The sequence below is a fragment of the Leuciscus leuciscus genome (assembly GCF_965113295.1).
Source record: "Leuciscus leuciscus genome assembly, chromosome: 9".
NCBI classification, from domain to species: Eukaryota; Metazoa; Chordata; class Actinopteri; order Cypriniformes; family Leuciscidae; genus Leuciscus; species Leuciscus leuciscus.
This window is the reverse complement of record NC_138733.1, coordinates 9725291-9752727: the sequence shown is the minus strand read 5'-3', so window position 1 is coordinate 9752727 and position 27437 is coordinate 9725291. Positions and strand designations below refer to the sequence as shown.

Here is a 27437-nt window from a genome sequence, read left to right as displayed (position 1 = left end):
ATTTTTTTGAGAGGGACGAAATGCATGTTTCTTAATTTTTGTTGAACATCAGTAAGTGTAACAAAATAAAACATGTTGGAAACATGTTTAGGCCTATCACATAATTACTGTCGTATCAATGTATTATTTTAAAGATTGGGAAAGACAATGAATGGATTGTAAAACTGTCAAACTAAACATTTATTATTAGCCTATCCTACTAAAGCATTATTTCCAGGAACAGCTCATTTAATTTCTAAGTAAGTTGATATAAATCTTTGACGTAAACTCTTGCCAAGGTTTTAAGGGTGCAAAGTAAATGTTTACAATGTGTTAATCAAAACATAAAGTAGCCTATTAAACATAGCCTACTGGAGAGGAGGATCATGCATCGACTTTTTTAGTTTGTCGACTGTAGGCTAGTGTTTCAGCAGTTCTCAGCTCAGCACACACACACACACACACACACACACACACACACACACACACACACACACACACACACACACACACACACACACACACACACACACACACACACTGCTACAGCGGTTCTCGAGTCAAGAACTGGTTGTTGCAGCAGTTCTCGAATCACCAGTAAAGAACCGAGAACCGATGAGCTGGAGATACTGAGCATGCGTGATAGCACCGTCTCTGAACCGAACTTTCTTTCGGCCAACTGATGCTGTGCTGACACAAGTCTTTTATAGCTAGTCAGGTTGGGAGAACAAATCAGCAATGTTTTAGGCTTCTAATTAGGTTAGTTGAAGTAGTTTGTTATCAGCGGCGATGTTTAAACGTGTCACTGCGAAGAGGAATGCGTAAAATGGCGCGCGAGGACTTCATGGATGAATCGAGCGAGTTGGTGAATCATTTTTACTCAAAGGAACCGATTCGCTGCAATGAACTTTTAAACACAAGCCAACCAAGACCCGCCTACATTTCTCTCCTCTCTTCTCCTGCTCGCTGTTCTAGTTCTCCAACTTTCAACAAGTTATGTCCGTCGCTTAGTCAAATGTGATCGGAGGATAAAATAATCAGCTAGATCTGCCGGTTAACGGTTATTACAGCTTTCTTCTTGATTGGATTTATTATTGGTGACCTTCTCTACCTTTATAAGTATTTTTGATTATGTGCAATGCCTCTCGCGAGGTCGTTTTAGTCTGTCCTTTGTGCATCATTTTGCCATAAAAACATCAACGCATTTATTCACTTTTCGTTGCTTATGGTCAAAATCAAATTGAGGTGTTTGATACCTGTTGGTCTCACCTGTCCAGATCTCCTGTGCTGCATTCCTCAGGTCTTGAATGTCTGGATTTAGTTAATTAGTTTATTAATGCGCGTCTTACAATTCTACGTTGTTACAATGTTGTGAGCACGTAGACAGCGACGTTGCCATAACAGAAATGCAACGTGCCACAACGCAAATGTTTTTGCTGGGTAGATCTTTATTTAAATGCAGGTATAAACACAGTCTTGAAGAAATGTTCAAGTGTCCCACAACCATGAAATATCAGAGAATTTAAACATTTCTTTTAAAGATCTGAAACTCATGGAAATATAAATCAGGGATTTAGCCTATTTATTTTCTGAATACATTTGTGTGTGTGTGTGTGTGTGTGTGTGTGTGTGTGTGTGTGTGTGTGTGTGTGTGTGTGTGTGTGTGTGTGTGTGTGTGTGTGTGATAATTTCAGCTCTAAATATTGCATTAGCTAAATTGCTCTTTGTGAGTTAGATTCTTTCATAAACATGCTAAACCAAATCTGCATGGGAAAAAAAGTCCATGAAAATCCATTCCACAAATGGTGTGTGAACCCTGGATGTTTTGCTCACTTTGTTTAATAAAGGTTCTTTATTAGAATTGGTGGTTCCATGTAGAATCTTTAACATTAATGAAACCTTTCCATTGTACAAAAGATTCTTTAGATTCTTAAAATGTTCCTTACACTCGTTTCTTTGAAGAACTGTTCACTGAAAGGTTCTCTGGGGAACTCAAACTGGTTCATCTATAGTATTTCTGTGAAAAAACCCTTTAGGAACCTTTATTTTTAAGAATGAGTGCATTTATGATGTTTAATTTTGAACAGACCTTCATCATGGCTTTCTCTTATGTACATTAAACAGAGGAATTGCTAATATTTCTCAGACCTGGGGCCTCATGTACAAAGACTTGCGTTGAATTCATACTAAAACATTGCGTACGGACAAAGCTGTAAATGTGCGTACGCACAAAAAAAAACAGATGTATGAATCTCTGCGTACGAAGGATCCCACGCATATTCTCTTTGTACATCCCAGTTAACGTAAAATTGAGCGCACATGCACGAGCACAACGCCCCACCCAGTCTCCTCCCTTAATTAAATTAATTGAAATATGGTAATGAGTCCACTTTGGCAAAAGAAAACAGTAAGAAAATGGCGGCAAGAAACGAAACTTTACAGAAAGTGAATTGGAGGTGCTACTATCGGAGGTAGAAACGAAAAAAAAAAAAAAAATTATTTGGAACTTTGTCCTCCGGAATTAATAACAAAAGGAAAAAATATGAGTGGGAGAGTTTGGCTGATGCCGGTGGGATCTGAAAGTCGCACTGTAGAGTAGACTGAGTACAGTTGAGACACTTTTAGCGTTTTGATTTTCCACACAAAAATAGACACTGAAAAGAAGTGAATTTCCACATGACATGCCACATGACATTTCATTAGCTTGTAGACTAAGATATTATCAGTCAATAATACCCACAAGTAGTTTATATTTTCCACAATTAGATCATAAAAATAAGGTGCTTTTTGTCTCAACTTTGTCTCAACTGTACCAATATGTGGTACAGTTGAGACAGTGCATGGTACAGTTGAGACACCCATTTTTAACGATGTAAAGGTAACTAACCATTCATTGTAAATATAAAAAATAAAGACAAATAAAGAAAATAACAATTGGGCAACATTTTTTTTATTCATCCATTTATATTCATTCATTTTATTTAAATTAGCACTGGTTAAAATGTATAAAGCAGGAACAAGATATTTAACAATATTTATTAATAATACACAGTTTAATAATCACAAATATCTAATTTTATTTTAATTTGCGTCCTATGCTGGCTAATTACGACGTTTAACCTGTTATCATAACACTGAACAACTAAACAGTGTGTTTCCTTAATCCTTATATAACTCTATCGGGGGTACAGTAGATATGTGTCTCAACTATCCCCCGCTGGCCACCTCGCACATTTCTCTAGATTTTGCAATTACCTTGCATGACACAGTACCATGAAATATGTCCGTTTTTAGGGCACAGAATAACGTTTGTGGTGATACCAGTTATGTTTAACAGTCATATTGGGATAATAAGCTATTCATTGTGGAGAGTGCATGGTGAAGTGAACGTCATATCTTAGAAAAAAAAAAACTTTCCCCGATATCTTCGGATCGGAGATGCGTCCGTTGTTCAAATTTCCCACGATCAAAGAGGACTCTAATACGCACGCACAGCAAAAATCACAACTTGTGCTTGCTGCGAACGCAAGTTATTTAAGGTGTCTCAACTGTACACATGTCTCAACTGTACACAGTCTACCCTAAATGACCTTAAAAAGAAATGGTCCGATATAAAGGTGGACATTAAACCAAAGCTGTCATTGCCATAGACTAAGGGTTGTATCAGTTTGCATATGCTTTTATATGTTCTTACTTAATTGCATAATTGATAGAATATTCCCATAATGCTCGTGTGACAATATATGTCAATTATTTTATAAATTGCAAATTAATAGCAATGCTTCCCACAGGTGGTGGTGCGATAGACTTGTAGAACAATTCGTTGTGTAATGTTTGTAACTTCACTTCATTGCCTGTAAGAGTCGCCAACGGACAAAAACAATGAGAAATGTACGTACGCCAGACATGAAATTGGCGTGGAGGAACGCACATTCTCGCGTTAATTTCACTGTTAGTACATACGACCGTGAGCGTGAAAGCTGGCGTACGCAAAGTTTTTGTGCGTACGCAAGATTGATACATGAGGCCCCTGGGGCCTGTAGCCTACCATGAAGCCGGTTTAGGTGGCTAGCCAGCTATGTTTCAGTTTAGTTTCCGCCAACCATGGGTTTTAGGTACTATGAAAGTAGCTCGGCTTTAATCGGTGTTCGTCGCCATGGTATCTTACGCTGCACGGCTAACCTGCTCCGGGGCAGGTTATGTTCTGGATTCAAGATCTCAGACTGAAGTTTGACCAATCAGCTGAGAGCAAACATATAGGTGACGTAACTTATTCCCAGTGTCTGTTACAATGACTTCACCTTTTTTTCCAAATCCGGTGGACATCTCAGCGCAAATTGTTTGACGAGCACTTCGTAGAGAAAGAGTTTTTAGCCAGACAAAATCCCCTTGCCTTTCCTGATAGTTACTTGTATGAAAGATACAGATTTTCCGCGGAAGGAATGTCTTATCTTTGCGAACTTCTTGAGCCGCACATAAAGAATTTAACACGTCGAATTCATGCACTTACTGTACCGCAAATATTGCGTTGCGTTTTGTTGCAAGTGGTATAGTCTTGTACGGTGGGTGACGTACAGAAGCTCGGGGAAAACACGGTTTGTCAAACCATTCGTAAGGTGGTCCTCGCTCTGCAGGAGTAGCCTACATGAATGGTTTCATTAATAGTGTTCCCCGGACATTTATCGGACATGTCCATAAAAGAGGGCTTTTATAAAATTGCCGGTAAGATATATTGATAGGGTGACATCACATGAACACTTTTGGTTGTTTTTTTTTGGTTTTTTTAAAAAGCAAATTGCACAAATGTACTATACAATATAATACATGTTAAGAATTATTTTAAATCTTTATTATTATTATTCTGTTAATCTTATGATAGGATTCCCTAGCTTTCTTAGTAGTACAAATACGTTCTATATTTATGTAAAGTAAAATTATGTATATGTATGTGTAGCCTGTGTAATATAGCCTATAGCCTATTTTTATAATATATAAAAAATGTGCATGTATCATTTTTTATATTTTATAAAAATAGGCTATAGGCTATATTACACAGGCTACACATACATACATAATTTTACATAAATATAGAACGTATTTGTTTAACTTACACATCAACAATCAGCAATCTTTCTCCAACAGTCTTCTCTTGCTTTGGCAGCAGAGACCGTATTGTTTCGAGCTTGAAATACATATTTAAATTCACCGTAATTCTGAATGATTATCTCTTGCTCCTCCGCAAAAATATATCGCTCTCGCTCTACCCGCGATTGGTTGTTCAGTGTCGACGTCACTCTTTTATGTGCACGCGCGCGTGGAGTAATCATAGCTTAAGGATCAAAGCCTGAGTTGACAGAAAAAGTTGATGAGCTGCATCATGGTACCAATAAAGCCTGATTGTATGGAGGCAGATCAGTCTCAAATATAATTCACGCAAAAGACATGATTCACAAATGCGTATACAATTTCACATGCATGAAACCTAATTCACATACACACAAAAAAATCCACGTGCGTGAAAAAGCAATTCACATGCGCAAAATAAAATTATATACTCATAAAATACATTTCACAAATGCAAAACACAATTCGTAGATATACAACTGTGCACAAAAACCTTTGAATGTTTAAAATATACGAGTGTATTGTAACGTAAACGACTCGGGGTAAATGTGAATTAGCTCAAGAATATAGGGAATATTAATATTTATAACGCATGGTCATAATTCATAAGTCGCATGTACATTTATTTTATCAATTTTCGAGATTACCTTGTTCTGTACTGTCTGATCATTACAGTTAAGAAGGGGTATCCCTTTTAAACTCCACGAAAGTTTTATCTTCTGGCCGCGAATATCAAACTTTCTGAGTTTATGAATTAAAACTACTCAAGGTAGTCAATATCGAGCTTGTAGCTTAGATCTTGAAGTTTCATTGACTTTTATAAGGTGGGTTTTCAAACACAGAGACAATTAAAAGTATAAATGGGTTTATTAATAAAATGGCACACACTAGAGATTATATAAACTACAAACATAAACGTACGTAAAAATGCAAACAAACCAATAAACATTTAACCGAACACAAAAACATGAAATGAAAGAAAGAAAGATATAGAGGGAAGATAGAGGGTAACTTAGTCCACAGACCTAAGACCTAGACACCTGGAACAGCTTTTATAGGAATCAATATACTTGCGAGTGCTCTTTTTGGTCAGGCTGAAGCTGATGCAAGAAGCGAGGATGGTGTCCTGTTTCTGCTGCGTCTTCCGGTGTCGCGGGAAGCTTGAAAGGCTCACTGAATGTGATGTTACCGAGAAAGTTCAGATTCGTCTCCCGGGATGGGAGAGGCTGGAAATCTTAGTTGCAGAGACCGGCAGCTACGACTGGAACATGGGTTCGTTCGATGGAGAAGGCCAGGGCCTCCTTCAGATGTTCCTTGGAGAAGCGCTGCGCCGGGGAGGAGGGTCCAGAGAAGTTGGATGAGTTGGAAGCGGAAGGATGAGAGAGTGCGAGATGAGAAGAGATTTTGGACTTTTATCAGTGTCCCAGGTGCCGTCCCCTCCTTCGTGAAGGACGAATCAGCTGTCGAGATTTTTCGAGCGGGAAGATTCCTTTGTCCGGTTAGACACGCCCACTCGAATGAGTCATGATTGACTTTAACTGGAGAGGATTTTCTCCAGACATATGAACTTATAAAACAATGCGCATCACTGAATTCTGTTATAGGAATTCAACTCCGTTAGCTGGAGAGGATTACAAAGATATCAAAAATAGAATCTAGGCGTTGTAGCCATGCAACGATACATTATTATGCATTTGTATAGGCAATAGCAGTTCTATTAAGGTCACAAATAGGACATATGCTTTCCTATGGGTTACACACACCTCTTAACACACAAATTTATATATTTAGTACCTTTAGGAGTGACTTTATGGGTAAAAGTCCTTTTCTGTAGGGGGTTTCTGTTTCACAGTCCAGAGTGTGTTTGTATGTGTGTGTGTGTTGGAATGTTGCGACCCTGTTATCTCATGCATAGGGCTGGATAGCTCTGTGGTCAAATTTTATGACCTGCCAATGAGCTCGGGTTACGGGATGCGATTCTACTGGGAGAACATTCTTCAAAAATACATTTCAGATCCAAACACTCGAAGATCATAACTGTATGATCACAACACATTAATCACACATACATACAGGAAATTCAGATACCAGTCTGAGTTACACACATTTTAAGTTAAACACAAAAGGATGTTGGTGTGTGTGTGTGTGTGTGTGTGTGTGTGTGTGTGTGTGTGTGTACGTGTGTGTGTGTTCTGGAATGTCACGAGTCTGTGAGGTTGTAAAAGTCACAGGGAGTCCAGAGCTGAAATGGGGGTTTTAGAGGGGATTCTAAGAAAACAGGGTTTCCTTATGTGACTCAAATGTCCCTCGGGGGAGCCACAAAGATGCAATTTTGACCGTTCAAGCAGACTTGGAGATCAGGATTTACTAATTTGAACAGCATGTGACCGCATGTCATAGTCATTGTCGTTACATATTCCCCCTTTTTGTTAGATAAAGACCTCGGAAGGACTTTATCGAACAACAAATTAGCGCAATGGTCGATGGCAAGCGGCTGATGACTGAGGACTCAGGTCAAATGAGGTTTAGGCGAGCCCCGGATCGGGACCCCCTTTTTGCGGTTCCATAGGAAACCACCAGACACGGCTTTGTGAGCTTTGCTGTGGCTGCTCACATTTGGTAGGGTCTGGTACAGGGTGAAAGCCAAGACGGGAGTCAGGGCGTGGTCGGTTACCGTGGAGGTGCACCGCACAGTGTCATCTGGGGTCCAGGTATGGACACAGGTGAGGTGTTCAGGCTGGGCGGTTGCCCATGCTTGGAGGGACTGTGTTGAGTGCGAGTCCTGCCTTGGTGTTCAGGACTCAGGGTTGCTCTCTCCGTGCGATGCCGGATGCCAGACCTGGTGAGTGTGGCTGCTTTCTCGCGAACCACTGCGGCCTGCATCCTGTTAGAGGCGATAGGGAGAGAGAGAGAGAGAAGGAGAGGAAAAAAAAAATTCCAGCGATGGAGGTCCTTAGTTGGTTTAGGACAGTCTTTTTGGTTCGCTGAGGTTGGTATGCCACATGCTTTGATGTCCCATGCATGGCTTTTTGGCACATGTGGCGTCATTGTTACGCCTGCCCCCCCCCCTTGTGCTTTGTGGCTTTACGAGCTGTGGCGCTGTGATGGCAACAGGTGCACAATGCGTATTGAAGTCTTGTGAACGCAACATGTGCGTGGTGGCAGACAGCTGTCTGAGGCACTGGTTGTCAGTGAGCTCGGATGGCCTGCGAGGGTGGTGGAGGGGTAAGTGGTGGCATAGGAAAAGTCTGTTCATCAGAGGCCCGCATGACTTTCTTTGTACACAGCGGAGGTAGCGTTTTAGCGGCTCTGAGGCGTGCAGTGTAGTTGGTAAAGTTCGTTTGTGCTGTGTAATCACTGCAATGGTTAGGGTGGGTGGGTGGGTTGTCTGTATGTGGCGCAGACATTGGTTTGGTTACTCAACTGCAGGTCAGTCAGGACCTTGAAGCAGTAGGTGTCAGTGTTCGTTTTCTGTGTCTGTGTCAGACGTGGCTGCACTGTCTTCATCTGTGATGTAAGAAGACTCTGCCTCACCAGTGTTCTGGAGAGAGTGGTTACAGGTTCGACGGTCTGGGCTTGGAGTTCTGGACGGCGGGTGATGCTGGTTCCAGAATCTTTCCGAGCGGTCGGTCCGACGCTTTGGACGGGCACCGTCACAGTCGTGCCGCCACCTGCTGGCCTGGAACGGTGTTGATTCTCTGTGGTAAGGTCTGTGTGCCGATGAAGATCGTCCAGGGCATTTTGAAGTCTTTCAACTTCCTGTTGTAGCGTTGTGTCCGTCTCGTCCTCTTCCTCGGTCAGGAAGATTAGCTGGTCTAGCCGACTCTGTGTGTGGGCTCGGTCCTTCCGGGCTTCTGTGGCCTGGAGCTGTAGTGCGGCTGTCTTTTGCTGCAGGTCGGCGTTGCTCCTTTCGCTGTCCCGGGCCCTGGCGACGAGTTTGAGTGCGAGGTCTCCGAAGATTTTGGACAGCTGCTCGTGGCTGTATGTCTGGGCTGGATCATGGGGCTCGAACTGGCTCAGGTCTGTGTCCCGTTGCTCTTGGCTCGAGCGATGTGGGTCCTGGGGCAGCACGGTCTTTGTTATGTCCCTCAGCCATGCCTCAAGGTCGTCCCAGCGGACTGCAGGACAGGGTGAGCTCGACATCTCGGCTTACTGTTGGCGAGAGAAGCACAGCACACACAAAAAGAGACAAAATGCAAGTTTGTTTTAGGGTCAAATGAGCTATACTCATACGGGCTATGCCGTTTATGAGAATTTCGGGGCTAACTGATGCCGACAGTTAGCTGAGCCAATTTCGTGGGTATGGATGAAACCCACAATAGAAATTTGGACAGGCGGTAGCCTGGGGGTCGTTTTAGCGACGCCCGCTTTGATCGTCACTCTATTATTCAGCTTTTCCTGGGGTCTCTCTTAGGTTCTGTGTCTAAGTGAAATGAAAGAAACAAATCACAACAGAGTGGAGAAAGAGACAAGGTTGAAGGTAGGGAAGATCAGAGGGAAACACAACACAAGGAAGTGAATTGGTCTGCAATGAAATGTCACAAACAATAACACGGGGAGCGTTATTTAAGGAAAATAAATCAAATAAGATAAAATAAAATAAAATAAAGAGGCCTAAGCCTTATTAACACTGCGAGAGTTCCTGATCGGGCCAGGAGATGCGTGGGTTATCGGGACAGGACCTCGAAAGAAAGTCTGTCTTAGAGAGAGAAAGGTGAGTCCAAGCACTTAAAATACACCCGAAGGAATAGCTAGTATTCTGTGGTTCCTAATAAGTGGATGGGTTCTATCAAATTTTAGTTCACCTGGGGTGAATAGAGGTCATCCAGGTGGAAACCAGCGGGCGCGGTCAGACCCTCCGACGGTCCCAACACCAGAAGGAGTGCAGTGTCAGTAACGTCGGACAGATGATCCCCGCCCACCGGAAACCAACCAGTGATGACGTCTCATTCACCACAGTGCACTGACTGAGTCCTGCCAATAGATACACAATGAGGGATTACAATGTTGGACTTAAAGTAAATTAAGGCTTTCTGGTTTCATCAAATTGAGTAAATAGGTATGCAGGAGTCAGAGGCAAAGGCTTTACTAAAATAATGATACAACAAAGGAAATTACGATAATTGGTTGTAATTATCAGAATAACCTACCCCCCCCCCCCCCCTTGGAGAGACTGGAGAAAGAGGGAAGAGAAAAATAATTATCAATGAAATAAAATTTGAATAAACAACACAGGTTTGAGACGCAGGCAGAGGAAAAGGCCCCGGCAGTGGGTTTGTGCCACAAGGGTGAGGGCCGTGTTTCCTCTCAGTGGTCCACCTGGTTGAATAGACACAATTTGAAAAATGCAAACTTGTTTAAATTAAAATTCAAATAAGCATGCAAGGAGAGGTCCAAAATACTAATAATAAGGAAGGAAAGAAAATTAGAATGATAACAGTGATGTATCCATACTAAAAATAATCAAAACTGAAATTCAGAATGACTTCCTATAATCCTTACAATAACACTGAAGTTATTAGTATTGATTATAAAAAAAAAAATAATCAAACGAAAAGGGTGGCAATGAGACACTTCAATTGCAGACTGGGGGTTAAACAGATATTGATAAGTCGACCCAAGATCGCCACACGGTGGCGTGCTTCTTCCTAGGCGGACCTATCAATGAACTGAGTGAATCGAATCTAAGTTTTTAATTCGAAAAGTTTTCCTTTTTTTTTTCGAACTTAACTTAAAGTGTGACCGTCGAAAACAGAAAAAGGAATTGTCTAACTCCAAATAATATCAGCATAAGCTAAGCTTGAATGCAGTTAAGTATTTGAGAGAGAAAAATGAATGCAGAGAGAAAAAGAAATTGAAAGCAAGTATTATCTTAGAACGCCACGAGATGGCGTAGTTGCGCTCGCGCAGGCTGACGTCAGTGGGAGGCGACGCTCACGCAGGATGACGTCGGTTGGGGGCGCGTAATTTGAGAACTGCCCCAGACTTAGAGGCTGCCCTCTAGTGTCGGTCAGTGGCGTAATTCAGCAGATTTTTTTTTTTGGAATCACGTGGTGTTTTGCGCTTCTGTTGCATGCGGAAGACTGACGCGAGTTTCACAACATGTGACTAACAGGAATTACACATTATGCATTACACATTGAGACGGTTTTAGAATAAGAACAGGGATTATCGTCTTTTCTTAATTCATAAAACTGGTCTCCAATTTACACATTATATATTATACACATGAGACGGTTTAAAGAAGAAGAACAGGGATTATCATCCGTTTTCTTAATTCATAAAACTGGCCTCCAATTACATATTATACATATAAAACGGTTTACATGACAACAGGCATTAAAACTTCGTGTTTTAATCACTAGAAACTGTGAGCAAACAGGCGTTGAACATCTATTTACTTAAGCTGTGAGCACACCAGGCATCAGAACAGCTGTGAGCAGGACTTATCATCTGCTCATCTCCCATAAGCATTAATCAAAATAGCACTTTTATGATTTTTGCGTAGGTTTACGAAATTGGATCGCGAGGCCAATTTCTGACCAGGAGTTATCGTTAACGTATTGTATATCATAAGGCCTATTACGACTGAAAACTATCAGATTTACGTCTTCGTCCTAAAAGAGATCCTTCGTCTTCATTTAGTCGGTTTAAATCATGTTACATGTATCAACTGCAAAGAGTTTTGCTTCGTCTTTACAGAGACAGATGTAATGTCATGGACTGCAGTTTTAGCAGAGCTGGGCTGGCTTTGTGCCCGCGATCAGCTGGGTGAGTTCGCCTTGGCGACTTATCTCACACTTCAAAACGCGCGTATAGCCTACAATTATTAATACCAATAATACACATTCAACTGAAACTGAATTTGCCCACAAAAATGAAGTTTGAAACTGCCCGCATCCTCCACCATAATAATGTAACGTAAACGACTCGGGGTAAATGTGAATTAGCTCAAGAATATAGGGAATATTAATATTTATAACGCATGGTCATAATTCATAAGTCGCATGTACATTTATTTTATCAATTTTCGAGATTACCTTGTTCTGTACTGTCTGATCATTACAGTTAAGAAGGGGTATCCCTTTTAAACTCCACGAAAGTTTTATCTTCTGGCCGCGAATATCAAACTTTCTGAGTTTATGAATTAAAACTACTCAAGGTAGTCAATATCGAGCTTGTAGCTTAGATCTTGAAGTTTCATTGACTTTTATAAGGTGGGTTTTCAAACACAGAGACAATTAAAAGTATAAATGGGTTTATTAATAAAATGGCACACACTAGAGATTATATAAACTACAAACATAAACGTACGTAAAAATGCAAACAAACCAATAAACATTTAACCGAACACAAAAACATGAAATGAAAGAAAGAAAGATATAGAGGGAAGATAGAGGGTAACTTAGTCCACAGACCTAAGACCTAGACACCTGGAACAGCTTTTATAGGAATCAATATACTTGCGAGTGCTCTTTTTGGTCAGGCTGAAGCTGATGCAAGAAGCGAGGATGGTGTCCTGTTTCTGCTGCGTCTTCCGGTGTCGCGGGAAGCTTGAAAGGCTCACTGAATGTGATGTTACCGAGAAAGTTCAGATTCGTCTCCCGGGATGGGAGAGGCTGGAAATCTTAGTTGCAGAGACCGGCAGCTACGACTGGAACATGGGTTCGTTCGATGGAGAAGGCCAGGGCCTCCTTCAGATGTTCCTTGGAGAAGCGCTGCGCCGGGGAGGAGGGTCCAGAGAAGTTGGATGAGTTGGAAGCGGAAGGATGAGAGAGTGCGAGATGAGAAGAGATTTTGGACTTTTATCAGTGTCCCAGGTGCCGTCCCCTCCTTCGTGAAGGACGAATCAGCTGTCGAGATTTTTCGAGCGGGAAGATTCCTTTGTCCGGTTAGACACGCCCACTCGAATGAGTCATGATTGACTTTAACTGGAGAGGATTTTCTCCAGACATATGAACTTATAAAACAATGCGCATCACTGAATTCTGTTATAGGAATTCAACTCCGTTAGCTGGAGAGGATTACAAAGATATCAAAAATAGAATCTAGGCGTTGTAGCCATGCAACGATACATTATTATGCATTTGTATAGGCAATAGCAGTTCTATTAAGGTCACAAATAGGACATATGCTTTCCTATGGGTTACACACACCTCTTAACACACAAATTTATATATTTAGTACCTTTAGGAGTGACTTTATGGGTAAAAGTCCTTTTCTGTAGGGGGTTTCTGTTTCACAGTCCAGAGTGTGTTTGTATGTGTGTGTGTGTTGGAATGTTGCGACCCTGTTATCTCATGCATAGGGCTGGATAGCTCTGTGGTCAAATTTTATGACCTGCCAATGAGCTCGGGTTACGGGATGCGATTCTACTGGGAGAACATTCTTCAAAAATACATTTCAGATCCAAACACTCGAAGATCATAACTGTATGATCACAACACATTAATCACACATACATACAGGAAATTCAGATACCAGTCTGAGTTACACACATTTTAAGTTAAACACAAAAGGATGTTGGTGTGTGTGTGTGTGTGTGTGTGTGTGTGTGTGTGTGTGTACGTGTGTGTGTGTTCTGGAATGTCACGAGTCTGTGAGGTTGTAAAAGTCACAGGGAGTCCAGAGCTGAAATGGGGGTTTTAGAGGGGATTCTAAGAAAACAGGGTTTCCTTATGTGACTCAAATGTCCCTCGGGGGAGCCACAAAGATGCAATTTTGACCGTTCAAGCAGACTTGGAGATCAGGATTTACTAATTTGAACAGCATGTGACCGCATGTCATAGTCATTGTCGTTACAGTATCCTTGCATTTGAATGTGCAAATCGTCATTCACGTACGAATCGCCTTAGATATGTGTGTGTGTGTTTTTGAGACTTTCCTGGCAGCATAACACTCGTAACACAGAGCAGTCGTACTCTTTAGCCAATCAGATTTAAGCTTATCAATCGACCAATCAGTATCACGTGAGGGCGGGCCTACCTTCATGTTACGTCATCAGCTTTCGACTAGTTCATGGCTGAGCAGAGGTAAGTGCAGTTAATCGTTCATTTCTGTGTTAACTGAAGTTAGAGATCAGTTGAAGCAATAGTTTATTAACTGCTGTTTAGTCCACATGTGAATATAAACATTTATTTTTAGTATTGATGGATTTTCATGTCCTGTCCACCACACATTCAACCTATGATAATGTATGTAATGATGTGAATATATAGGAGACATGTTTTGATCTGCATATATTATGTAGTTTTATTGTTTCAGATTTCCAAGACAGATGATGTATGAAGTTGCAGACAACCAGTACTGTGGTCTTACCATTTCTACTGTAATTCTTTGAAAACAGTCATGTTGCAAGCCATCCATTTTGACAGTTGTTTCAACAAGTGGTTGAAAGTGATGCATTGTTACTGTATCCATTTGTCTCCTGCGGACTATATGTACACGCTTTAGGAATAAAGCCTTGCTATGCATGCATTATTAAATGTTCTTGTAAGAATTAAAAGATTCAGACATAGTTCAATTTGATGTACACGATTTATTAATTTGAAAGTTTCCGAATCCTTTGGGAATAAAATATATAAAATGACTTGATCATGATTAATGTTCCTGTTACATATGAAGATCATGAACTGACAGTCTAAACTGTGAAGCACAATATTCAGTACAGAGAAATATACGTCTCTTCAGGAGTTGTGAGATCCAGTCAGAGTCTTCTTTGCTTTTAAGTATATAAATATAAGTGCAATACATCAAGAGAAAAGTAAAAAAATGAATTGTTCAGTCCGGTCATCAGTAGACCTCTCTGTTAGGACATATAAGATTTTGTCCTGATATTTAAAGTACTAAAACCCCTATAGTACAAGAGGTGCAGACAGAGGACGTGGGAAATTAAGTGATGGTATTTGAATAGAGTTTACTGAATAATCTTAGTCGCATAATCTTAATTGCCTCTCTATGATAAGTACCTTTGTCTCATCAGCATAAAATCAGATTTGCCTATTTTACTAGGCAAAGTAAAATTAATGCTTCACAATATTGTCCTGTGAGACCTTAAGATGACAATAAAAAACCTTATTTAAAAACCTTGAGATTACAATACAGCATAAGGAAATGCATGTTGAATATATTGGTAACACTCTACAATAAGGTACAATAACTAAGTTAACATTAGTTCATGTATTAAATAACCATGAGCAATACATTTGTTGCTATGTTTGTTAATCTTTGTTAACGTTAGTTAAAAATACAGCTGTTCATTGTTAGTTTACAGTGCATTTACTAATGTTAACAAGATTTTAATGAAGTATTAGTAAATGTTAACATTAACAAAAAATAATAAAGGCTGTTCACGTGCAGTTCATTATTAGTTCATGTTAACTAATGAAACGTTTTAATAAAGTGTTACCAATTAAGACATAAATACAAGAAAAAAAGTATAAAAGAGAATAAAGAAACAACATGAATTAAGATGTTCGTGACTGCTATCCAGATGTCACACCAAAGGTGAGTAATCCTGAAAAATGCAGGGAAACAAGTGTTAATAATAATTTAACATCATACACAAATGGCAAAAAACACTGGGTGCTCATTACAATTGGTCTATTCACTATTTAAAGAACAATCTCGATGGGTATTGACCACAGATGATTGTTTTGCAATCATTAGCGTGATTGTAGCTGTGAAAGCTGTCTGTACCTTCAGCTAAAATACAACAAAACATTGAAAACAAGCATCATTCTTCTTCATTTTTGACACGATATGGGACATCTAATTACAACAACACTTGCTTACATCAGTTAATAGTTCATAAACTATTGCTTCAACTGATCTCGAACTCTTTAACTTCAGTAAACACAGAAATGAACGATTAACTGCACTTACCTCTGCTCAGCCATGAACTGGTCGAAAGTTGATGACGTAACATGTAGATAGGCCCGCCCTCACGTGATACTGATTGGTCGATTGATAAGCTTAAATCTGATTGGCTAAAGAGTACGACTGCTCTGTGTTACGAGTGTTATGCTGCCAGGAAAGTCTCAAAAACACACACACACATATCTAAGGCGATTCGTACGTGAATGACGATTTGCACATTCAAATGCAAGGATACACTCGTACATTTTAAACATTCAAAGGTTTTTGTGCACAGTTGTATATCTACGAATTGTGGTTTGCCTTTGTGAAATGTATTTTATGAGTATATAATTTTATTTTGCGCATGTGAATTGCTTTTTCACGCACGTGGATTTTTTTGTGTGTACGTGAATTAGGTTTCATGTATGTGAAATTGTATACGCATTTGTGAATCATGTTGTTTGCGTGAATTATATTTGAGACTAATCTGCTTCCATATTGATTGCATCGGTTTGGTTTTGTCAACTCAAAACTAATCCTGTAACCTCGAGTTTGTTCAGCTACCTTCATGGTACAGGCCCCAGGTTTGGTGTAACGTGTGTGTTTCTCATCATCTTAGGCTGGTTTGCTCGACCTACTACTGTCAATCATGGACACGCGTCGAAAAGCTTCCTGCGAGACTTTCTGGATGAGATGCAAGCAGAGAATATTAAACACCATCTCAGGTGCCTTCAAATAAACTAGTCCTGATATTATTGAATGATATTAAGTGCATCTAAAACATACAGTAAGGTGGTGATACAACTGCATGTATTGTTGGCGGATTATAGGTCATATAAATATAGGAGTTACATAATTTTTAAGTAATTTATGAACTAAAAGTGTTTATCTTTTTATTTTCTTTATTTAATAATAGTGTTTTTATTTAGTTTAGTGAAGAATGTTTTATGTGGAATGAATATTAATGTTGTAATGTGAATGATGGATATTTTGCTAGCCTAGTTGTCCTTCTCATTTGGAGATGAGCCAGTCTAGATTATGTTTGTCTCATGTTTGTCATATATAGGAAGTTCACCAGGCTTCCACACCTGGCAGGAACGCAGCAGAATCTGGATCTGGCGGAGCAGATTGGAGCCGAGTGGATGGAGTTTGGGTTGGACTCGGTAGAGCTGGTTCCCTACGACGTGTTGCTGTCATACCCAAATAAAACTAGACCCAACTACATCTCAATAGTGGACAACCTGGGCAATGAGGTACTTACTGACAACCAGAACCCAAACACACACAAACAAGGCTTCTTTTGAGAGGATCTGAAGTTATTAGTGATGGTCATCATGACTCTCTTCCCTCTAGATATTGCAACTGATGTTGCACAATTATAAAATTGCAAAATGTTTTCCTCAAAGTTTCCTTGCACCCACATGCACTTCTTCAGAACAGACACATTTGTAATTGCATTAGTGCCGCCCACTTTTTCAGCTGCGCTGGTTCCGGGAAGTATTTTTATTCATTAATTGTTCCCATAGGGATTATAATATTGTTAAAGTTTTATAAGCCATGAACCAAACCAATCAGCCACGAGGTGAACCACAACACTACAAAGTTTGATTTAAAGCAAAAAAAGCTTTTGAATATCGATCAGACAAAAATACAAAGGTAACGGCTTTAGTGAACTGCAATAAAGCTACTCGTTTACAAATGTTGAGAATATGAATAAAAACAATATATTACAAAATATGCATATATATATATATATATATATATATATAAAACATTTCAATATTTTGAGTGTAAGGAGATCGACTCGATCACGTCATTCGCTGCTTCATGTGAGTGGGCGGAGCTATAAAACTATTTTGGCACGTGTTGCTTTTTTCGACTCTGATTGGTGTAATTCTCTGTACTGCATCATGGGTAATGTAGTTTCTCACTGCGAATTCCACTGTTCAACACAATTATTTTAAAACTAAGCTGAAATATTGCAGGCTAATGGCTTCAACAGAAGCAAATACCATCGATTAACAACCTCAGTGCTCACAGTGCTCACAGTCTTTAAAGATTTATTATTTAACGTTCAAAATCAATTCCCTTATGGAGAAAATAATGGAGTTTTTACTTTCTGGAACCCGACTGTTGTGTTCTATTTAGTCCAAAATTCTATCTTTTAAAAAATTGTCTTTTAACCCAAATTTTTAGAACGAAACAGGCCTGATGATGTCATTGGAGGAAGTTCTTCAAAGAAAGACATTTATATTCTCTAGCTCTTTAGAGAGACATCCATGCACTTTATTTTAAGGATCTGAAGAACGTATAATGCAACTTCAAAATGTAATACCCCCAAAAAACATAAATCTAGAATCTTGAACAGTTAAAAATGAAGAGGACTCAATACTGAACATGTTCTGTTCTCTCTCTCATGACATCAGAAGCCTGATGAAGAGCAAGTGTGTTTTTAAGGCCTTTATCTCGTCACGAGTGAGGCTGCGAGTAGCGGCTCCAGCTTGGTTGTGATGGTGACAGATTAAAGTCCATGACGGTTTATAGTGATTACAGTGCATAATTCAATCAATAGCAGATGTCTCTCTCTCTCTCTCTCTCAGATCTTTAACACCTCTCTGGCTGAGCCGATCCCTGAAGGTTATGAAGATGTTACTGATATCGTTCCTCCTTATAGTGCTTTCTCTGCAAAAGGTCAACCAGAGGTGATGCACACATACCAAAGCCAAATGTAAAATCAACATGAAATCAAAACTGACCCTGTTTATTGTCTCAACGCATGATCTGTGCTTGATTAATCATTGCATCTAATTCAAAATGGAATAAAAGGGTTGTTCTCATAATGTTTCATCATTCAAAACTTATGAAACTTATACAGCTATTCAAAAGTGTGCAGTTTTCATCATTGATAATAATCAGAAATGTTTCTTGAGCATCAAATCATCATATTATACTGATTTCTGAAGGATCATGTGACACTGAAGACTGGAGGAATGATGCTGGAAGTTCAGCTTTGATCACAGGAATAAATTACATTTTACAATATATTCAAATAGAAAACAGTTATTGTAACTTTTCATAATATTTCACAATATTACTGTTTTTACTGTATTTCTGAGCAAAAAACTGCAGGCTTGGTGAGAATAACATTAAAATAAATGTAACGGTAGTTTACGGAAGTAAAATTAATTTGCGCGCACACACACACACACACACACACACACACACACACACACACGTGCGTCTCCAGCTGTAACCTGATGTTTGTGAATTGTAGGATGAACTGGTGTATGTTAACTACGGACGGACGGAGAATTTCTTTAAGCTTGAGAGAGAGTTGGGAATAAACTGTACGGGAAAAATCGTCATCGCTAGATATGGCAAAATCTTCCGCGGGAACAAGGTAGCGTTATTTAATTAACAAGTTATTTAATCTCCACATAAGAAAGAAAACCCTATGGGCTTTGAAGGACAGCTAATGCTCTGTGTGTGTGTGTGTGTGTGTGTTGTGTGTGTGTGTGTGTGTGTGTGTGCAGGTGAAGAACGCGATGTTAGCGGGAGCTAAAGGGATCGTGCTGTTCTCGGACCCTGCGGATTACTGTGCGGAGGGCGTTGAGCCGTATCCCAAAGGCTGGAATCTGCCAGGAGGAGGCGCTCAGAGAGGGAACGTCCTGAACCTGAACGGGGCGGGAGACCCTCTCACACCTGGATACCCTGCCAAAGGTGTGAAAGAGACTCTCTAGGACATTACAGACTCATGAAACACAAGTTTTCTTCATTATTGTGACGTATATCCGGGTGAAATCTCTTCTGGAACAAGAACAAATGAAGGCGGGGCTTGATTTTGTCTGTGGGAAATTGATTGGATGGTTGTGGTTTGCTATTGGTCAATCTCATTTGAGTGACAGGTTGCCCCGCCCTCATGTCAGTAAACACATCATCAGAGAGGAGATGTTGCTGCAAGAGGGAGGGGACGATATTTTGATTAATAATTATGAGGCACATGAATTAAAAAAAAGTTAACACTTCACAATAAGTTTAATTGTTAAGTTTTAATATTAACAAACTAATGTAGTTATTAAATGTCTTGTAGAATACACCTACCGGTCCAGCATGGAGGACGCAGTGGGGCTTCCCGGGATTCCAGTGCATCCCATTGGATATGATGATGCAGTTCTCCTGCTGCAGTGAGTCGGACACTGATAAAAACAGCTTGATGGCATACAATGTTTTTTTATTTTTATTTTAAATACTCTTTTACATTTAACAGTACAATAGTACTAAACTGATCACATGCTTGTTTTATTGATTGAATAATGATATTTAAATATTATTTAATATTTATAATACAAGTTTTTTAAGAGTACAATAGTATCATTCTAATAATATTTAACAATAATTAGTGGTCGACCGATATTGGTTTTTTAAATCTTTCAGAGCTCACAAATAAGAAGTTTTTGGTGCAATCAAAAACAAGGCACGATTAACATGACACACTAAACACTTAACAAAGTAAATCAAGCAAAGAGAAAACAAAACATGGCGACACATCACAAGGCAGAACCAGAACAAAAAGTCTCTCTCCTCGCCGGCAGTAGCATGTTCCTTAAGTACGGCTTCTCCAGGTGTCAAGCATCAGGATGATGAGGGTCCCGCCTCACATGGCACACCCACTCAACGCATTACAAATGATTGACAGGCAAAACAGCCAATCAGCGATGGCCTGTGAAAGTGAAAGTAAGAGAGACAAAAGAGACCAAAAAGAGAAACACAAAACACACCCAAAAACACTATAAACGTCCCTAAGGACGGAACAGGTAGATTTTTCTTCTTACGCACCCGACTCCTAATTACCTGGGGCGTCTCCAATCGACACCCAAGCGTCTACAGTCAACGCTTAATAATACATTTATCTGGGGCGTCTCCAATCGACACCCAAGCGTCTACAGTCAACGCTTAATAATACATTTATCTGGGGCGTCTCCAATCGACACCCATAATCTTTATCTCTAGCTCTGCGTCTACAGTCGACAACTGGCTAGGAGTCGGACGACGTCTCGTCCCTTTTCCTATAACACTATCAAAGTGTCTAGTAAGCTTCCCTAACACACTTGCTGTGCAGCATTAACTAGACAGACTCCAGACAATGCCTTTGAATATGCTTTAATCACGGCCGGAGGATCTCAGAGAGAATCCCACCAGAAAAAACAAATACAACAGTTTTTATAGAATAGGAGCATGGCAAAAATGACATGATACTTTACATCATTTCCCTACAATGTGATTGGTTCTTCATATGCAAACCCTTCTGTTACTTGGTAGAAGCAACTTAGATCTCAAATCATTAAAGGTTAGAAGTTCAGTTGATGACTCAATATGTCAAGAGACTATTCTAGACTGTTATATTTTTTTATATTGTCTAGTCAGCATCTCAGAATTTTCCACTGGTTTCGACACAAACTCTTGTGTGTAACGAGTACGTTGTTCGAGTGGTCGAATGTTAGAATTATGATTAGTTTGATATACAGTTTACTATTTTTTATAAAAAAATCCATCACAATAGTCATAATGAATGGGGGAAACTGTTTTTTAACTGTTTAAAGTTGATCACATTCTTGTTTCATTTAATTGAAATTTGCAATATCATTTACATTTTGTTTCTTTACCTCACCTGAAACGAGTCATTATATGATGTCACTTCCTGTAGGCATATGGGCGGGCCTCTTCCTCCGGATAACTGGAAGGGTTCACTTAACATCTCGTATCGACTTGGACCGGGATTCATGGACAGATTTAAGCAGAAGTACGAGACTTTCCTTCCTGTAAATCAACAATGAAACTCTAATATGAACCAGGTTTTATCCAGTGTTCAGATTTCTGTGCTGAGAATGTATTACAATAGTGCATATTTAATTACAAAATACTTTACTTAAGATTCTTAAAATCTTACTTTAAGATTTAATTTAATATGAAAATAATGGAGGGAATGACTTGTTTGCATCATAAAAAGTTTTTTAATTAAAGAAGTAAACTGTGATTATGTTCAGTCAGTCAGACAGTTCCTATTCTGAACCAAAGTCAAAACCTCAACCATTAAATCCCCGACTTTTAACCCCACAACCTCTGATCCTGCTGTTCTGAAGTGGGACTTAAACTTTACACAATCTTAATCAGTTTACACACACATATTCACACACTCCTGGTAATCGTTAACTGATTTGAATGCATGATGTCAGCAGTACAGAGAGGTTTGTGCGCTCGGCGATCTCATGAAGGGGCAGAGGCCACACGTTTGCTTCTCACAACACACACTCACAGAAATATTCACACACACTTCTGTGGCTCTGCTGTTTTTCAGTAGTGAATTCTGGAGGTCCGCCAGTTTACACAATGGCCTTGTGTTTGACGAGCCCATTTCACACACACACACACACACACACACACACACACACACACACACACACACACACACACACACACACACACACACACACACACACACACACACACACACACACACACACACACACACACACACACACACAGAGAGAGAGAGTCAGCAGGCTATAAATAGCATAATGAAGCAAGCATGTATTTCTTTTTATGCATCTCGTGGATTTCTTTTATCCAAATTGACTTACACTGCGTTTAAGGGCCTTAAAGTGTCGTTCACCAATAAATTAAAATTCTGTAATTAATAACTCCCCCTCATGTCATTTCAAACCTGTAAGACTTTTGTTCATCTTCAAAACACAAATGAAGATATTTTTGATGAAATTTGAGAGATTTCTGTCCCTCCATTGACAACTACGCAACTACCTGACGCTTCAAAAAAGTTCATAAATAGATCGTAAAACTAATCCACAGGAATTGAGCGGTTTACTCCAAATTGTCTGAAGCGACTCAGTAACTTTATATGATCAACAGATTGAATTTAGTATTTTATTCATATAGACATTCATCAACTCACACATCAGTTGTGGTAAACAGAACCTCAAGCATGTTCGCTTGACGGGCGAGAACCAATGAGGTTCAGTCTCGTGTTACGCATCACGTTTGAGCTTCTGCAAGAACCAATGAGGTTCAGTCTCGTGTTACGCATCACGTTTGAGCTTCTGCAAGAACCATACAAAACATTTAATAAAATGACTTAAATACAGAAAACAATTCCAAATTGAGTTTTCGTTCACATTTTCTAGCGCTAGAATGGTTTAAAATCGCTTGAATATTTAAACTGACAGGACCTAAAACACGTGCAAATGATGAACTTTAGCTCTAAGATGGTTAAACTTTGCAATAATCAGAGAATCGTCTGCGTTTTGAACCGTGGTTCCTGGTCTTTACAATCCCTATACTTGACATCGCACATCCTGCAGTGTGACTATCTGTGATATCGATGCTAAAACGATATATAATGAAGCCCTAGACGTTATCATTAGTTGTCGTCCTTGGTGTGAACAGGCCTTTACCTGGGAAAGAGTACAGGAACACATTCAGTCTCATGTAAAATACTGAAGCTGTTGAATAAAGCATTGTTTTGTCTTTGTGATATTTTAGTAAAGTACGTATGAACATCCACACCAACAATCAGGTGACCCGTATCTACAACGTGATTGGCTGGATCCGAGGAGCCGTGGAGCCAGGTGACATTACATTATCTGGTTTATTTTGGGGGTCATTTTTCGGAGTTGAGCTACACTCTGTTTGAGAGTTTGCGTAGCTTTATTTTATACTATCTAGTTGAGTTTGGTTGTGTGTGTTCAGACCGGTACGTGATTCTGGGCGGCCATCGTGACGCTTGGGTTTTCGGAGGGATTGATCCCGTGTCAGGAGCCGCTGTGGTGCACGAGAACGTCAGAGCGGCTGGAAAACTCATGAAGAGAGGTGTGTGTCATCTCACCATCTAGTTTAATGCCCGTTTAAACAGGACACTTATTGTGTTCTCAGTTTCTTTGGTGATGACCATGTGTGTGTGTGTGTGTGTGTGTGTGTGTGTGTGTGTGTGTGTGTGTGTGTGTGTGTGTGTGTGTGTGTGTGTGTGTGTGTGTGTGTGTGTGTGTGTGTGTGTGTGTGTGTGTGTGTGTGTGTGTGTGTGTGTGTGTGTGTGTGTGTGTGTGTGTGTGTGTGTGTGTGTGTGTGTGTGTGTGTGTGTGTGTGTGTGTGTGTGTGTGTGTGTGTGTGTGTGTGTGTGTGTCAGGTTGGAGGCCGAGGAGAACGCTGATCTTTGCCAGTTGGGATGCAGAAGAGTTTGGACTGCTGGGATCCACAGAATGGGCAGAGGTACGAGTAAATGAATGAAAGAAGGAACAAATGAGTGACTAAATACATGAATCAATGTATTTTAATTGATTGAATGCATAGAAAAATGTAACTAATGATGAAATAAATGAATGATTGATTTGATTGATTGATTTAATGAGAAAATGCCTGAATGAATCATTGAATATTGGAAAAAATTGCACAAAAGAATGAACAAAAAAATGCATTAATTAAAAATGCATGAATAACAATTGAATGAATGAACTACAGAATCAATGAACACATGAATGAATGAATGATTGAATGAACAAATTACAGATAAGGTGAATGAACCACTGAATGAATGTACTAGTGAATAAATGAATGAAAAGTTGAATGGAAATAAATATGAATGAAACGACTGCATGAATCTACTCTCTCTGTATCTCAGTTTGCTGAAAGCTGCTGTTCTTCTGTGTGTTTGCAGGATAAAGCCAGAGTCCTGCAGGAGCGAGCCGTGGCCTACATCAACGCAGACTCTGCTATCGAGGATTAGTCTCACACACACACACACACACACACACACACACACACACACACACACACACACACACACACACACACACACACACACACACACACACACACACACACACAGTATCTGAACAAGATGAGGTCAACACTGCATTTACTGCTTTTACTGTCTATCAGAGATACACTCATAATGGAGTGTGTGTGTGTGTGTGTGTGTGTGTGTGTGTGTGTGTGTGTGTGTGCAGGTATGTACACACTGAGGGTCGACTGCACCCCCTCCCTACACACTCTGGTTTATGACATCACAAAGAAGGTGAGATTCAGTTTAGAAAAGTTAAGATCTATGTATCTGTCTGTCTGACTATCTATCTATCTATCTATCTATCTATTGTTCTATCGTTCTGTTTTACTATCAATATTTCTCACTATAAAAGCAAGTGATGTTAATATGTGATAAAGTGTAAATTAGTGATGTTCCTGAAGGTTTTGAGTCCAGAGGAAGGAGAGGAGGGCATGAGTCTGTACGAGAGCTGGCACAAACGAGATAACTCCACAGACAGAGATGCACCATGGTACTGACGTGCAGCTTCAGGAACATGATGATCATAATCATCTATAAGACCATCTGACTGATTATAGATTCATGACATGCATCTCAAATGTGTGTGTTCTCCCTGCAGGATCAGTAAACTGGGCTCTGGTAGTGATTTTGAAGCGTATTTCATCAGATTAGGGATTGCGTCTGGAAGGGCGAGATACACCAAAAACCGGGTGAGTGTGTTTGTGTGCAACACTGTATTTATTTAAGTCCTGTCAGTGTTTACATCTACGCAAAATAGATTTTAAATTTGCAGCATTTAAATAGTTTTGTACCACCATTTCCCCCAGAAAACTGAGCGCTACAGCAGTTACCCGGTTTACCACAGCGTGTACGAGACCTATGAGATCGTGGAGCGCTTCTACGACCCGAGTTTCCGCAGGCTGGAGGCGGTGGCCCGTGTTCGAGGTGGACTGATCTTCAGTTTGGCTGATTCTCTGATCTTACCTCTGGACTGTACAGAATACGCCTCGTCTCTCAGCAAATACGCTAACAGCATTCACCAGCTAGCACTGAAGCATCCTGCCGCCATGCAGCAGTTCGGCATCTCATTCGGTACGCAAACTATCCATCATTTAATATGCAAGATTAGTATGATCAAATCATGCACTCTAGCCGTGTTTTTGTCCAGGAACAATTTGTCCCAGGAACTGTTTTTCCCCCCGGACCTGTTGCTGTCTGTGTTTCCACCGCGGTCTAAAGTACCGTGAAGATTAATAAAGTAATAACAAAATAATAATAATTAAAATAATAATAAAATAAAAAATAAATAAAATAAAATAATAATAATTTTTAAATAAAATAATAATAAAATAATTAATAAAGCCGGTCGTCGGACAGACAGACTTCCTTTAAATCTGCTTTTCAAAACATGCTATTGATGCACGACTACAACATTTCAGAAAAATAGTTGGTTAACATGTCAATGTTTGATCAAACGCAGCAACTATAAGGACCTGACATGCAGATCTGTCTCTCGCGAGCGAGTGGATAGATCGTCAATATTAAGCAGATTTCTTTCATCCAAAGAGATTTGCAGGGATGGCATTCATTTCTTTAATTTAGTTCACAATCTTATTCAGTTAGGGTTAACTGTAATGTTACTGTCAGCAACCCTGATCTAGAACCAATAGGCAATCACTACCGACATATTTTACAGGTTTTACAGTGTTATTTTTGATGAAGTGTACTGTACAATGTCATAAAGTTGAACATTTCTATTGACTTACATTGTAAATTGTAAAAGCAATGTTTTTTGTTGCTTGTAAATCTTGCCTAAATTGTGACATTTGAGAGAATTATTTGTAAAACTATTCTTACATACACATGTAGAATTACAAAACATGCAAATAGAACTTGTTTCTGAACTTGAATTCATCGTGAAATCAGACCCGATACGATAAGGTTCAACGCGACAATCTCGAGTCACAGCCAATCAGAAGAGCTTGTGGGCGGAGTCTCTGTAAGCGAAATGGACAAATAATTCATAATTATTACACTACTTTGACATTATTGAAAATACACCGACTGAAACAATCTTTGTCATAGAACAGACTTATTTCATCACACAGAGTTGACAGTTTCAAAGTTCTTGTTTGTTTTATTTTCAGGTTCTGAGGTGAATTATTACATTTATACATTTGGCAGAAGCTTTTATCCAAAGGCACACATTTACATTCTTATCAGTTCTTCTGTTATCCATTGTCGCTGTCAGTGTGTCTATAAAGGTCACCCAAACTGATATTCACACACTCATTAGATGCTTTTAACATTAAGAAAAGCACATCAACAATACCTCAGATTTTCATTGTCATACTTTGTATATGTTGTTGAAGCCGCGACTTTGCAGAAACAGAAACGTTTATGTTTTTATATATATAAAACATTCATGTGACAATTTAATGGTTTTATAAACAATTTCCAGAGAAATTCTTCCTAATAAAGCACTGTTTTACAAAAATAAAATATAGAGAATGCATGCTATTTGAAAATTAGATTTAGCAAGTAAAATCTCCTGAAGTTAGACACATTTGAGTTTAATGTTTACAGTAACATGAGTCTCATGAACAGTAGATTCACAAAAACACATTCATATTTAATTCTATGAAAT

General features: G+C 39.5%; 1 pseudogene across 1 annotated transcript; it reads left to right on the top strand.

Moving 5' to 3' along the window:
* The first annotated feature begins 805 nt into the window (after positions 1-805).
* On the top strand, positions 806-27292 carry LOC309505878 (glutamate carboxypeptidase 2-like; annotated as a pseudogene). The gene is made up of 17 exons (XR_014211823.1): positions 806-844; positions 1007-1076; positions 16580-16685; positions 17027-17213; positions 18561-18662; positions 19235-19360; positions 19494-19680; positions 20051-20144; positions 21665-21760; positions 23515-23600; positions 23722-23841; positions 24155-24237; positions 24683-24746; positions 24975-25042; positions 25213-25301; positions 25410-25500; positions 25618-27292. The product of XR_014211823.1 is annotated as a glutamate carboxypeptidase 2-like (transcript).
* The last annotated feature ends 145 nt before the right edge of the window (positions 27293-27437 follow it).